The following is a 15,893-nucleotide window of genomic DNA, read 5'->3' as shown; positions in this document are numbered from 1 at the left end:
ATATTGGTAATGTGCGTGTGTGTTCGTCTGTGGGCGGTGATAAAAGAGAGATTGCAACACTATCTAAACTATCTCTGGACAGGGATTCAATAGTTCCGGTATCTGATCATCCAACGATTTCATGCCGTAAGGAAAGCAATGATTGGGTGCGGCTGGTTATATTTTATCCGGACGCTTCCCCTCACCTTTAGTTTTAAGAATAACCAGCTGATTTTGTTTCCAGATATGGTTACGGTGGTTCTAAAAAAAAACTGGGCATGATGCAAGCAGCGCAAACTGAAATTCGTTGTGGCGGCAACTGTCCGGCGCTAGCCTTCTCCCCAATGCGATTGTCTATGGCGCATTGTGAAAAGCATTACTTACGTGGCCACTCTACTCGGAAAGAACATCCCCAGCTGTAGTTTTGTTGAATTTTCCAGCGTGCAGCCGAAAGTGCCCTCTTTAATATGTGGGAGAAAGAGGGGGGGGGCGCAAATGGCATTCATTGCCTCCCCCTTTCGACAGTGGCTGCAAAGGATACAAAGCGGATGTAGCTTTCGCGAGACCACCATCAGCGCGGCATATACTGCTCCACCGCGAACATTAACATTTAGCCACTTAAACTTACGCGTGCATTGGTGCAGAACCACTATAATGTTGTCGTGATGACAATAATGATGATGATGATGTGCGGATTTTCACCAAGACGGAGCGGAGTCGCATGTAACGAAGATGGTTCTTTGAACTTTCACGTGTTCACAGGTTTTTAGATGCACCTATGCCTATTCTTATCCCTTTCATTTCTCCCTTTCTGCCCACTTCCCTCTCCTCAAGTAGGATAGCAACCCATTTCGGGAGAGCAAACCAGGTGCAACCTGGTTAACCTTGCTGCCTCTTTCCATCTCGGTGATAAGCATCGCCGCCTTGTACTTTGAGCATGCAAGTCTGCATACTCAACACGAAAACAACTTGAAACACGAATTCCATGTTCCGAAGTCAATTGCCCCCCCCCCCTTTTTTTTTCTTTCTACGTGCGCGGTTAGAAAACATTCTTGCCTAGTATTGACGGACGGTTAATAGCCTAGCGTTGGGTATATACACTTGTTTGTTCTATACTAGGATTATTATATATTTATCATCGCTTTCAGTAACGTTTATTACGTGCGGTATACAAGGCGGCCTATGAAATCGAGCTGCAGGAAAGAACAATATTTCAGCGGCTACCATTACGCATCAGTATATCAGGAAATGAGGCACCAGATACTATCGGGACTTCAGCACACAAACGGTGTTTATACTCTTGCGCGGTGCTTGCATTTTCACGCAATAAACGTACTATGTTTTTGTGTTTATAACGTCTTATAGCAACACATTGGCCATGACAGATGCGGTAGTGGAAAGGCTCGAGATTAATTACGACCAGATCGAAGTTCTTTAACGTGCAGCAAATGCTCAATGCACAGCGTGTTTTTGTTTTGTTTTTTGTTTTTCGTCCTCGTCGGAATGCAGTCGCCATGGCCAGGAATCGAACGAGCGACCTCGGGCTCTGCCGCAAGGCGCCGTACGCACGCACTGAGCCACCACGGCGTTTTTGAATACTTTGTCTAATGTCAGTGACTAAAGTGCGGTGCAAGGAAAAGGAGGGTGAAAGTGCTCGTGCAACGAAGGACACTTTCATTAAACTGTTCCTTAAATACTTTATTCGTGTCACGTTGAGTCTGCCCGTTCAGCGTTCGCATTATGTTCGACGACAAAGAGCGCGAGGTCTCCGCGCATAACACAGTAGATAAATTGCCGTGATCCATAGGGTTGCATCTGCTGCTTCTGGGCCTCGTCACATTCTTTGTTGCTCAAACCACTTCGGGCTCGCGCTATCGCGCAGACGATAACTGAATGTTATCGCAACCTACAGTAGTAGGTCACAAGTGAGAACATTCTTTTCCTTTGGTAACATAAGCATAAACTTGACATTTTACAGATCTCCCAAAATTCAGTCCTTATGAAATGGAGCACTTGTCCTTGCAATCCTGGCACTTGTCCTCGTGAGGGTGGTTGCCGCACGTTAATCTGCACGGGTGCTTACAGCGCAATACGTAACCACACCGCCAGGTGCACGGAGATGCCTTGTCGCAGCAGGGCCTGACGTCAATGTGGCCGCATGAAAGTGTCCTAGAAACAATAACTCGGCACTGGGGACTAGGTTCGCTGCAAACCATGTCGAGTGTGTGGCCACAAGCCAATGTTCTCTTGACGAACATTCTGCACTTCAGCCAGGAGGTTCTGTTGCAAGAGCCGTGAGCTGTATGACCACAGCCTAACACAACTTTGACTTCCACGGTGCATGGCGGAAAGACCCTGCGGTCTGCTCCGCAAGAGACATAACAAGAGTGGCCGCAAGGACGCACGGCCGCTACCGAGACGTCGCACCGATATCCAGCTTTGTCGCAACACTGGATGGTCTTTGTGTGGCCGCAGGAAGGGGTCACTAACACAGACCTTCGGCACGGAGGCAAGTTGACTTGCTGTTCCCGACGTTCAGTTGCAGATGCACTTGTGACCGCTGTGGACTGACCCTGATTCTCAAAGCAGGTAACCTGCAACTTATGTCCGCACTCGCGGTTCACGGTAACTGGCACCGTGCACTTGTAGTGGCGCAGGGATAAGTAGCTTAGATGTCCAAGTGCTGAAGCACCTGTGGCCGCCGTAGATGGATTCTCAGAGCACGGAACCTGTGCCGTGTGTCCGCATTGCAAGTTTACAGTTACTAGCGTCATACACTTGTACTGGCTCAAGGGCAAGTTTTCCGGAGGTCCAAGTGCTGAAGCACTTGTGGCTGCTGTAGACTGGTTTTTAAAGCACGCAATCTGTGTCGTGTGTCCGCACTTCAGGTTTACGGTAACTGCCACTCTGCACTTGTACTGGTGCGCACCGTGTTGGCTGGCCGTCGCGGTACCAGGCACTGGTACATGACCCGATTCCCACTTGTAACAAGGAAGTGTAGCAGTGTGGGCACAGTAAGGCAATTTCTCAGTTACATCGACCATGCACCGCTGAGTGCAGCGCTCAGAGCACCTGTTAAGACAGGGGTGTTTACGACTGCAAATATATTTCAAGCAGGGCTCGTCGCAAACGTCGGGGTGATCTCCACTGTGGCAAATCTGTAAGCACACGTGGCTGCAGCGCCTCTTAGCACCGCATAACTGCATGCACCCCCCACTTTGCTGCATTTTTGTACCAAAATCATCTCCCGATTGGATACGTACGACGGTTCGAGGGTGGCGCACGCATGACAAAGAAAGAGCTGGACTGGCAGACCCGTTGCTTTCATGGGCCGCGTTGAAGACATTCTGGCAGCTCTCGTCAGCGCTTGCAAGCCTTCCGAAACCGTACACTGCGCAACGTGCCCTGCTCAGAGCAGCCGCAAGATCTGAGCCACGTGCGCCCGGGCCTACAAGCAAGATCAGGATCTTGCAAAAAGTTGAGCCTAAAGTTTTGACAGACCACACTGTGTGTGCACACCCTACCTGCCGCAGTTTTTCGACCAGCGTCTGCGCAGCCGCAGCAGCAGAAGGCGATAGAGTAACAATAGCCACGTCTCTCGCATGGTAGCCGTGTGTCTGAAAATGAAGACACAACCGGGATATCATCAAGACTGCTTCTTCTTTGTCGGGAACGTCGAAAAACTGCACAGATTCTGCAACGCCCCTGACAGCCTCAACACTGCAGCCCGACTGCAGCACATTTTGTGTGAAGGGTGCTAGAAGGTTGCAGACCGGCTGCGAGAGGAAATACTGCACGCTTAGTTCGTGTAGCTCAAAGCCTTGGCGGCTGAATGCGAACGACCAAAGTGACGAAGATGCTGTTCCCTTTGAACATATGCTGTCACCTATAAAGACGAGCTTTGAAATGCCGTTACAGAAGAGACTACCAGCAAGCAAGGATGGGACTTGATGCGCTCGGAACACAACTAAGGCCTTAGGTTGCATAGCATCGATGACACCGCTATTCGCGATCGCTGCAGTCACAGAGGCAACAATCACAGACGTCCCAGAAGCTGGACGCGAGACATTTTCGGATAGCATTTTATTGCAGTGGAGGTAGCAGTGCAATGCTTCACATTGGGCACCTTCAAGTTTACTGAAGATATTTCGCCTAAGGCACAGAATCCACTGCTTGTATAGCTGCCATCGGTGGGACCGCTCCAGCCGCATAATATTGGTCTGTTCCGCATGAAATCGGTCCGCTCGAGTAGCCCTGAGAGTTTTCCAGACGTAAGCTGTTTTCACGTCGTCAGAGACACCTTCGGCGCCTTGTGAAGTTTGCGGATTCCTTTCATAACGAAAGCCAACTGAACGATTTGAATTGGTGGAGACTCCGCTTCCTTTTAGCGCATACTCACAGTCTTCGCGGTAAGCATCCATATCGGCTGCCGACACAGCCGTCAACATCTCGTTACGACTAACTCCGTGCATCAGCCACCTTTCTACGCAGTTTCTTTCGTCATTCCTTTTAGTTGAGAACTCGCGGGTGATCCCTCGAAATTGAGACTGGTGGAGGATAGCACTTTTCAAACTGTTCAAGTCTTTCAACACCTTGCTGATTCTTAGGAGGCACTCGTTCATTTTTCCTTTCGACAAGATAGCTGAGGCAGATTCTTCAACAGCACCTGCTGCTTTGTGAACTTCGACGTCCAAACAAAATAAGCCATCTGGTTCATTTTTGAACATAGGGGTTAGCCCGTTACCTACGACGAGCACCGGCCCTCGCCTCTTTAAGCCATCCACAGTAAGGGTCAATTGCACAACGGCGCTCAGCAGCTCTTTGTCGCCGGTGCCAGACGGCGCGTGAATTAGCACCCCTCGATCAGAAGCAACTGCAGCTCTTACTGCGATCGCTTGATTTTCGTCAAGAGAAAGTGTCCCTACTAGCTTGCCGTCCAATGACGAGTCAAGCACAGTTTGCATAGAAGTCTGATCGTGGGCGGCCTCATGTCCAGACTCAAGAGGCTGACAGCCCTCACCTAGAAGCATGGATTTCACTCGCTCCAAGTCGGCAAGCGATTTTGAGCGCAGCGAAGTGAGATGGCTGATGAAGCAGAACGGGTCCAAGTTCAGGTTTACCAGAACAAAGTCGTGACTTTCATTGTCGTCGGTGACACCCAGACCATCATACAGCAAGGCGACTCGTTTCCCATCGAGTTTCATGATCTCTCCGTAGCATATGTACTGCTCTTCGGGGTCGCAGAAAGCGACGGCATTGCCACGAAGCGAGCCCGGGTCACAGTTGACGGTCGTTACGACGCGGCCTAGACCCCTGTTGGGAACAAGTCGGAAGCTGCCGAGCGTAGCCCGCACATCCGAGGACATGGCGTGCAGGTAGCAGTCGTGGATGTACAACGAGACTGACTTTTCGCTTGCAGGTCCAACTTCTTCGCGCCGGCACGCGATGGCGGCCGTTATGTCAGCGAACGTCGGGAACGGCACCGCCTTGCTCGCCGAGGGACGATCTGCTCCAACCGGGAACATCGACCGGTCATCGAAGTCGTTATTCGGAGAGCCATCGTCTGGACCGTTCTCGTCTTGGTGGCCACCACCTTCTGCCCTATCGCTTTCCGGTGGACACGGTTCGGAAGTAACGTCGTCGAATGGGTCATGCCCTGTACTTCGAGCGCTACTGCACGAGGTCACATATTGTGTGGTGCGCCCTCCCCGGCGCCCTCCTCTGCCAGGACCTCCTGAAGAAGAGGGTCTTACTATTCCCAGCGTTGCACCCCTCTTGGCCCTGGTTCCGGATCTTGCGCGAATGGCTTGAGACGACGCCGAGGCACCCCCGTCATCAGAAAATCCAGGCGGATCCAAGGGCGGAGGTTCTCCGAACGCTTCACTCCCTGCAGAGTGCCGAGCAAAGCTGAAGTGCGGTACTTCTTCAGGTCTGAAGGCTTGGTTCCCTCTGTGTCGACGATTCCGAGGTCCTGGGCGACCCCTGTGCTTCGAAGGCGGCCGCTCCATCGCCTTCCCGCAGGCGGGGAGACCACGACTTGAATATCTGCACAAGGCGAAGTGCAAAAAGAAAAATTATTTGGTCTTTATATTTCGCGTCCTTAAAACACATAAGCGACTAGTGTATTCTCAAAAAGCCACCGAACTTCTTGCCGACCACGCCTAGAGTCCATGGTTGATGGGCGCTGAGGCCCATTTTATTGCTCCCACGAAGTTTCGGGGCTTACACGAAAACAAATTGCTAGCTTCCCGTAATCGAGAGTACACAGAAGCATGAAATGGCAAGCGGCAAAGCAGATTGCTTGGAGATGATACTAGCCACAGCACCAAAATGGATGTAGTGCATGTTCGCAACCACACACCACACCGCACCACACAGCCTCACGCCACTGCCGACTGGTGCATATGGGCGTTGCCCAGAGGGAAGAAAACCGTTTGAAGGCGGCACGACAGGCACCGAAAGACACCAGGGGGGGGGGGGGGGGGTATTCTGTAAGAGTCCAGGGCTGTCCATTTCAACCGCCGCTGATTGGCTGGAGCCGCTCGTCTCCTCCTCGCTCGCACAACTCCATCCAATCAGCAGTGGCCGAAACGGACAGTCCAGTAGGTGGACTCTTACAGAATACCCCTCCAGGGAGACAGAGCGCACTGCCCAGATAGAAGAAAATCGCCTGAAGCAGGCACCACACTGCGTGCCACCTCCTTCAGGCGATTTTCTTCTCCTAGCTGGGCAGTGCGCTTTGTCTCCCTGGCGTCTTTCGCTGCTTGTCGTGCCGCCTTCAGCCTGTTTTCTTCGCTCGGGGCGACGCAAAACCCGTGCCGCGGAACTCACGGACCGCTGGCGTTCAAAACAGCAAAGGCAACCCTGTCTCAGCGCCAAAAGTTACAATGAAGTGCATGGTGCCCCGTATCTGCCTTTTGAACGTCACTACTGGAAATGACAAAACTTCAGCGTACTAGAAGTTACAGCTTGAGTGATATTGTGAACAAACAGAAAGAACTCGGAAATAATATATCTTGTATCTTGTTTGTGCAGTAAGTAGCGTATGTAATGCACCCCTGTACGAAGGGCTGGGGGCTGAGACAGCATTTTCTTAAGCTTTGACTGGTTGCCCGGATTATCTCGTTTTCTTCTCGCAACTTGCCCGGGTGTTCTCGTTTGAGTGTCTGGATAACGGATCTGGCTTTTGGCTCAAGGTCACCTGAAGGTCGCCGACAACAGCAGCTAAAAGTATTTAATGCCTAAAAGTGTTTCTCTTTCAAACACACAGCAAATGTCGTCTAGGAAGCAGTAGCGCTCGAATTGCGATCTCGACGCCGGGAAGTCTAGACGCATGCACACCGATGCGCGAGTCGCTCGCGTTGCGACATTTTACCTTTTCAAGCTAACTGCACACCTTGCACCAATCACTGACAGTGTTTGCCGGTAACACAGAGCGGTGTTAAGGTGTAAGGGCGTTTCTGTTTCGCTGAAGTGAGACTGATATCAGTGAATATTAAAAATTATGGGGTTTTACGTGCCAAAACCACGATCTCATTATGAGGCACGCCGTTGTAAATTTGGACCATCTGGGGGTCTAACGTGCACCTAAATCTAGTACCACGAGGTGTTTTTGCATTTCGCCCCCATCGAAATGCGGCCGCCGTGGCCGTGATTCGATCCCGCGACCTCGTGCATAGCAGCCCAACACCATGGCCACTGAACAACCACGGCGGGTCTATGAATATTACCTGCACATGTAAGCAAACGTACGAGTTTTCACATACGTAAGTAGATGACCTGTATTTATTCGAAATACACAGCTGCCCACCGCGACTACAGGTGCTCCACAAGGTACGGCAATATACATGGCTTGTGCGTCGTACCTCCTGTGCCGCTTTCTCGTTGCTTCTTGTCACGTGGTGTACTTGTGCGCGGCAGTGCTCATATAACTAATCATAGTGGAATCGTTGCGCAGAGAGGATTATGCAGACACGTACCCAGGATTTCTTTTCGGGGGGAGGGGGGGGGGGGAATCTAGGGTAACTTTTCTATGCAAATGAGGGAGGGGGTTACCTTTACTAGTACAAATGTTAATAATAATAATAATAACTTCTTTATTTCCATCAGTGATGGAGGAGACTGCGGGTAAAAGTCGCTTTAGAGGCAAGCGACTTGACTAGAGCCCGCAGCCTCCTTTACAAGGCAAACAGCGATTGAACAGGAGACATATATATACATAGCAATTGACTATATGTGAAATACGCACAAAAATAAACGCAAAAACACAACTTATCTGAAAAACGCTCTTCAATTATTTAAGAAAGATTGAGTGACAAAATGTTCACGTAAAGCTCGTACACCAGTTATATAAATGTCAGGACCTGATTTCAGAAACAAATTTAAAAGTGTTGGTAGTGTGTATGATATTTTTTGTGTAGAATAATTGGCACGCGGAGTGACCATTCGCCATAAAGACGCGTAAACCCGCAAAAGAGGAACGAAATAAGGTGCATCTCACAGGTACGCCTGTGAGATACACCTTTTGTTTACTTGGCAAACAAGGAACCACATCAAATGGACTCACACAGGAAGAACACTGCCAAGAAGTAAACAAACGCAAGTGCAAAATAAAGCTTTCTATCATCATGATCAGCCTACTTTATGTACACTGCAGGACGAAGGCCTCTCCCTATAGTCGATTTCTATAGTAGCATACAACTTAAAAAAAAAGCTGCAGTTGGCAACTAAGGCACACGGACCGCGCGGGGTCGTGTTACTCCGCCAGCCAATCACAGAAGCAAACAAAATCGTCGTCATGCGGCTTTTTCAAAATGGCGTCGTAATTGATACCTCCGGAGCGTCTGCTGTTCATGAAGAGTCTTTTCATCGACGGAAGCAATGAGGTGCGCCACAGACATGGACAAAGCGTATGGAGTCTGAGCATCTCACTCTTCAAAAGTCTACCCGGTTTGGTTGCTTAGTGGCTATGGTGTTGGGCTGCTAAGCACGAGGTCGCGAGATCGAATCCCGGCCACAGCGGCCACGTTTCGATGGGGACGAAATGCGAAAACACCCGTCTACTTAGATTTAGGTGCACATTAAAGAACCCCAGGTCGTCCAATTTTTCCGAAGTCCCCCACTACGGCGTGCCTCATTATCAGGTCGTGGTTTTGGCACATAAAACTCCCCAATTAATTAAATCTTCAAAAGTCTGCGGTACAGTTCGTTTCACTGCTGACTCACTTTTACTCATGAAATTTCACTGCCAACTGAAGTGAAACTTGACAATAAATAGTTGCAGCGAAGCAAGCATTTTATTTCACTTCAATAAAGAATTAGGCTTTCGCCATTCCACTATAATAGGCGAGGAAAACGTATAATATTACGCGCTAATAATTTTATTTTTGTGGTTAACGCCTTATTTGGGCAACAGGAAAAGTTTGTAGTATGAATTATTTGCAGCCTCGCGGAGGAACAGTGGCTGGCGGTTATGAGGGCGTGGGCAGGGCTTCAGTGCAGACTTAAGTTGTATCCGACTATAGCGGCGTGTTTTTTTTTTTTTTTTTTTCAGTTAGCTCTGGAAGAATTAGAGAAATATATATTTGCCGAGCAATCACAGTTATATTGGATCCCTCATTTACTGCTCTCCCAAGGGAAGTGTCAAAACCGACTCGTATTGTTATTTGGGAAGCTGCGTAATGATGCGTGGCCCGTACAACCGCGTAGAGCGCAGGACGCTGCGGTTCTAGACGTACTGCGCCCACCGCGGAAGGTTAGAAAAACACCTACATAAGCACAGCAGAGAAGTGGCTACGTTAGGCGGCTCGAATTATAACTGTAGAAGAGTCATTCAGAACACACGGAATTGTCCTCCACTTCGGGCGGCATTTTCTCTACTTCCTTTTTAAATAAAAAGATATTGATCCCGAAATATATTCATAAACAACGGTTAACTTTGTTAGTTTTCGCTTTTCCTTCCTGTTTGGCTGTTGCCTTGGCTTAATTTTTCAACTCATTGCGACTCTTGTTTCCAGTTGCCAATTTTGCACAAAAAGTGCTGTACAATTAGGGAAAAACCAGACGAGGTAACGGGTGACAGTCATATTGTTTACGGGTTTGCAGGGTTTCATGATGGACGCTGTTTCGCATTATTTTAATTCGCACTTTATTTAACCCATATCGCGGGTATATATGGTTCCGACGATCTGCCAGCGTCGTGGCGAGCCGCCACTCGAGGAAATAATGAACCAAAGGAAAAGTGAAACTCAACTGGCGTTTTCTCCGGCTGCAACTCGTTTCTCGTGCATACAGACCAGCTGACTACGAACCGAATCCCTTTCCTGGTACCTGGATCAGTCTAAACAAAGAAGGTTGAATTAACGAAGCAACAGACATGTGCGGGATCGTTGAATAGATGGTGACAACTGAACGCATCTCGAGTTAATCGCGCGGGCACCGAATAGATGAGAAAACTGGCCTTCACACCCCAGGAGATGCTGATAATTACCGTCATCCAAAAGGAGCGAAAAAGGCAGCAAAATGTTGACCACCGAATAGCTGTCAAGTCTCAACATTGATTTGGCGGCGCTTTAGGAAGTGAGGATTGGTGGCGTGGGCGGAGAGGAGGGTATGCCGCTTAATTTCGGGGTACGCCGCTCCGATCGGCCCGATTAATTCCATCGGCCCCATGAAGTCAGTCATGTGGCCGGGCAAGCGAATCCAGGAGTATAACTATACAGTCAGGTGCGAACGTTTTGACAAGAGGACTCGTCGAAACGTTGACTTCGGCTTCCTTTGTTCGGCCACTGTAGATCCAGTCAAGTCTACATTTAGCTGTGATCGTCTACTTGCACTACAGGCGATCGCGCTGTATACGGCGTGGGGTCTCAAACGTACATGCCCTTGGGACATAAGAACGACAACACAGAAGTGCAGGCAATCACAAGGGCATTTATTACGCCTTTTACACATAGATCTAACCAGCCGAATTATTACCGACAGAACATGCCGATGGGCGTGCGACAAATCGAGGAAGTCCGACTCACCGCGACCGGATAGCGAGCGAATATGCTCGGCTCCCATGCCGGACACCAAAGCTTATAATCGTTCGCGTGTACGGTCACGCGAACGATGGCTCGTTTGAACGATCGCGTTCGTCCATTCCGGTGTCATGCCTTTCGCAGGACGGTCCCGCGAGCGGCCAGCGAGCACCCGAAACGTCCGCGAGCTGACCGACCAAATAGGAACAGGCTACTCCCTTTTGCGCCCGAGTAACCCCGCTGTTAGGTGGCGTTAGCAGGGCAACACTCCCGCCCTCTCTCCTACTAATCTGCAACTGCACCGACCGCCGCCCGCGCCCAGCTACGCCGGCAAGCCGGATTACAGGTGATGCAAGAGCCATTCGGGGGAACAACGTTAACGTCAGGGGGCGCTTGAGAGTCGAGCGTGCCCACAACGGCGATCGCGCTGGCTTAAAAACCATTGCCACTAGCACACGAACGAAATTACACGCAGATATTAAACTCGAAACAATCCACGGTCATTCGCAAAATCCGGTGAACTGCTACCGAAAATCCGAAAAGACAAAGATGGCCTTCTCATAACCGGAGAGCGCTCTCGAACCATGGCAAAGTACCGCGTATGCTGCTTCCAGTTTCATTCCGATAGCAGTTATATGGGGACTCCACGTGGGTTTTCGCCGGCAGCGTCGCCGTGATGTTCCGTTTGATGGAACATGGTCACAATGGCACGTTTTAAAGAATGCACAGAGGACAATCGCTGAACTTCCACTGAGCTTTACTGCGTAAAGATTACCCGAGCAGCAGGTGCTCCGCAGGAACATTGGAAACAACATTGCCACAGCGCACTTCATCAGCACAAGAGCACATCATGTCTCACTTCACTAGTGAATGTTCTCATCTGCGCAAGATTGAAAGCACACTTCTAACCACGCTAAACACATTTTACGCTCTTGATATCCGCGGACTTCGAACCTTATTGTGTAAATACATCACTTCCTTTTTTTCATAAATTAAATGAAGCGGTGCTAATGCAACCTTCTTCCTATACTTTTTTTTTTTTTTACGCAAAATGCCTCATACAGTTCCCTCTTTTTCTGCCGTGAAATTTCCGAGTTTACACGGGCACCTTTTGCAATGGTCAGCCAAGTGACTCCCCGCTACGGAAGCCTGTGTATATATTGTCACGTTACCACCACGTACAAGTGTCGCGGTTCAGGTTCAGATGTATATGTCTGCGATATATGTTTACATATGCCGTGTATGCAAGGTAGGTGCTTAGTATTCAACCGCGAAATTTTCTTTGCTCAAACGAAGTCTGATATGCTTGACTGATTTATTTCTCTGATTTCTTTAGAAGTGCAGCGCACAAACAAAGATCTTAAAAAGTTCTTTCATAGCGCATGCATTTTATCTTAAATCTTCTCAGACTACGAAAACGGGCAAAACAATATTAGTGCTCACACTCTGGAAGTTGTGTATAATTTCACTGGCATCGCTCTTTACGGGCAGCGTCGTGGCGCCTGTGCGATGACATCGCAGTCCTTGCGCAGCGTGTTAAAGTTTCTAAAGGTGCCAGAAATACTGGCGCACCCGCGTATGTTGCATACGCGTATATGGGCGCACGCGCGTTTAGTTAGAGCGGGGAGTTCAAACGCAACGTTAAACCTTGCTATATCTCTGTCGGTGCTTATCCCTTCAGTCTGAACTGCCATTGCTTTTTCTTTTTCCCCCAATTACACGTTCAAAGCACAGCCCCTAATACGCTGGCCGCACTACATATCCTATCAGCAGCCAGGCACTGGGCAAGGCGCAAATATGGATTACATGTTTCCCGGCGTCGCCCAGTTCTGCCGTGGCCAACAAAAGGCAAAGGGGAGACATGGCAACTTTGCAGTCGGCTTCGAAGCCTGTAATCTGCCACATTCAATATTTACTGATAAAACGGCACTCGAAACGGACCTTCGGCAAAGAATATGTGAAACATGTACGCCAAACAGAGTGCGCTCGCTCCGTCGGCTCAAGAGCTTCGCGTTCGCCTGCGCAGAGCCGTGCTCGAGATACGATGCGCGTGCGGCAGATATTGCCGTAAGTTCACAAAGACGGCGGACAATGCGCAGGTTCCGGCACGCTGCAGGCACCAGGCCGAAATAAGGCTTATCGCATATCAGTGAATGCGTCCAATTAACATCGCGAATGTGATCTGATAAAAGCGACCCGCGAAAAATGCGAGACGGCACCAAGTTGCACTCGCAAAGCGCCATATTTATACGAGCAGGCGTGCAGAACAGCCACTCATGCGCACCCTGTTTTTTTTTGTTTTTGTTTTTTTTTCCACATCAGCAAAGTTATCCACAATAGCTTTTTTTTTTAAGCAGCGAAGTTGATCAATTTTATACATGTTTATACATCTAAAGGTCATTTTCAGAGTACCTACGGTTATTATAAATTCGTTCAAAGCTGAGCTAAAATAAAAGTCAGGTGCACCCGACTAGCAGACCTCAAGCAGTCCGCACTGAATTCGGAATATACCGCTGTGTGGGCCGGCGGTAGGGAGAAACATTCAAATATTGTGTAATATACCTTGACGAAACGTTTATTCTAAACATCAGACGTAGAGCTCTCGTTTTCAGCCTTTCACGATTTCAAATATTTTGTTACCTTACTCCAGTAACGCAATCCATAAATGAACAGTGATAACTTCCCGTTGCACATATAAATGCAGGGATCATACTTAGCTGTGAAAGTAAAACGTGTGAAGCTCCGGCAGTCGTCGCTTTTTACTGGTGTAAGCCTGCTATTGAACGAAGGATCTTTCAACCAGTGTTGCTTATGTTTCTTTTAGTTTTGCCTGTAATGCGATAATCAGAAGGCCTTTGCAAGGTCGCCTATGTGATTCCGAGGGAACGCCCGTGTTTGCAATAGTCTTTCGAGTCAGCGGCTGCAAGCGCGAATAGAGCTGGCCGCACAACACGGAGGAAGGAAACTAAGGAGAGGCCCTGACGTCACTCTTTGTGAAGCAAAAGTGAAGCCGGAATTTGGCGTTGCTCATGGCGATGCTCCGCCTTTTGGGCCACCCTCCTCTCTGGTTTACATCTTTCGCGAAACCACGCCGCGCTGCGCGTGGTGTCGCGCGCTCGCGCAACATCTGGCAGAGCACGGTGCAGGTAACACAGCGCAACAAGACACGGTGACTAACGCAAACCCGCCCACTCAGCGCCTTTGCCACGGCCCGAAACCTACCAGAGCAACACGTGTGAGCGCTCAAAACCATAACAACGCCGCCATTGTGGCCCAAAAGGCGTGGCCATACAACAAAAAAATAAAAAAGCAGCAAAAAAATGAGAACCTACTACGTCATTTCCGCCACACTTTTCTCCTAGCGCGCGGAGGGGGTAGGGCCTCTCCTTAGTTTCCTTCCTCCGTGCCGCACAAGGTGCTCTGGATTTCGAAACTATACGAAACAGCGGCTCCACGAATGTTTGGCATACCGGATTTAATTGGATCTACTTCGATACTCAAGAACAATCACTGTTGCCACTTCTGGTCGAAAATTTACCACGATTTGGAAGCATTAATTACCTACAACCTAAACATTTCAACATAACTAAGTTAAGTCAAAAGCTCGAAAACCAAGTCAGAACTGCTGACCGCGCAGACAGTGATTTTGTGGGTTCGAATACGAAGCCCTTTATGCTAACCCCGCTCTTCAAAGCATTTATTTTCTTGCAGACAAAGGCGCAAAGCGGCTACGAACAATACCTTGGCAAAATCGCGTAACCTTAAAATCTACACAAAACAACAACAAAAAAAAGAAACACGGCATACTTGTGTGACCTTGCAGAACCACAGCCCAGTTCCCAACTATGCTGCTTCCTTCGAGCAGTTACATTGTGATTTTGAGTTGCCTAGTAATTCGACTACACACCTTAATGAAAACCTTGCCCGCATATGACGTATCTCTTTATAACGCTGGTCAACAGTAGCGGCTACCCAGTTTTAACGAAGCATCAGTATGCAGCACGTTGACGCACGTCGGGATATGAAACGTCCAAGCAGAGTTAATATCTCGGACTATGAAGAAAGCAGCGCAAAAGGTGGTACAAACTCCAGGAAACAAGAACAGTACAGGCGTTGTCTCCGCTTTTTGTACCACCTTTCAGACTGCTTTCTTCCTGGTGCAAGTGTACCAACTCGCCGAGTTGTCATTCTGAAGTTGGTACCGTCCATTCGTTTAACCGCATATTTAGCAACGTGCATTTTGTGAAATAAATAAACTATAGAGGCTAGCGGGTGTACAAAAGAAAAAGACATAGATCCGATTCATCCGAAGCCAAAAAACAACCTGTAGTTTCGAAATTGGACAAGTCGAACTAACGTCATTTTGACTAAAAGCAGCGCCTGCCAACAATACACTTATAAATTGAACAAGCTGCACGCATGCCGAAACCATATTCAAAACTTACGGATCAAATGCTCATGATAGTCCCAGCTCGTTCCTGGTGCGGTTGCTTTCCAAAGGGCACATCGGCTCTTTACGACAGGTCCCCCCGCATGGCTGATTAAGAGCTGAAACTAAAGTTCAGGCATTGCGGTGGTCTAGTCGCCGTAGTGCCGGGCTGTACTGGCGTCCAGCTGAGTAGTTGGAGAGCGGGTGAATTCTCACATTTACTTTTAGCGAGCTCCGTTAACGACATACGTCTTATTTACAAGCTGCAAAAGCAAAGTGCCTAGGCCACATAGGCAACAGAGGCAGGTGGAAACACTCCCCGCCGCCGCCTCTGCTACAAGATAAAGCGATAAAGCCTCAGTAGCTCCGTTCGCGCGGTTCGTTTCGCCGTACTCATCACATGCTAAATTTCACGCGCTAAACACAGCGCAAGCTACGGCAAGTCCACCAACAATGGTGACAAA

At 49.0% G+C, this 15,893-nt stretch overlaps 1 long non-coding RNA gene across 1 annotated transcript; it reads right to left on the bottom strand.

Moving 5' to 3' along the window:
* Positions 1 to 1,662: 1,662 nt before the first annotated feature.
* Positions 1,663 to 15,798, bottom strand: LOC126537042 (uncharacterized). The gene is made up of 2 exons (XR_011893834.1): positions 15,446 to 15,798; positions 1,663 to 6,024 (listed from the first exon to the last, which is right to left on the bottom strand). It is a non-coding gene; the product is annotated as an uncharacterized lncRNA (long non-coding RNA).
* Between the last annotated feature and the right edge of the window lie 95 nt (positions 15,799 to 15,893).

The sequence above is a fragment of the Dermacentor andersoni genome, chromosome 4 (genome assembly GCF_023375885.2).
Source record: "Dermacentor andersoni chromosome 4, qqDerAnde1_hic_scaffold, whole genome shotgun sequence".
In the NCBI taxonomy this organism is placed as follows: Eukaryota; Metazoa; Arthropoda; class Arachnida; order Ixodida; family Ixodidae; genus Dermacentor; species Dermacentor andersoni.
This window is presented reverse-complemented; position numbering and strand designations above follow the sequence as displayed.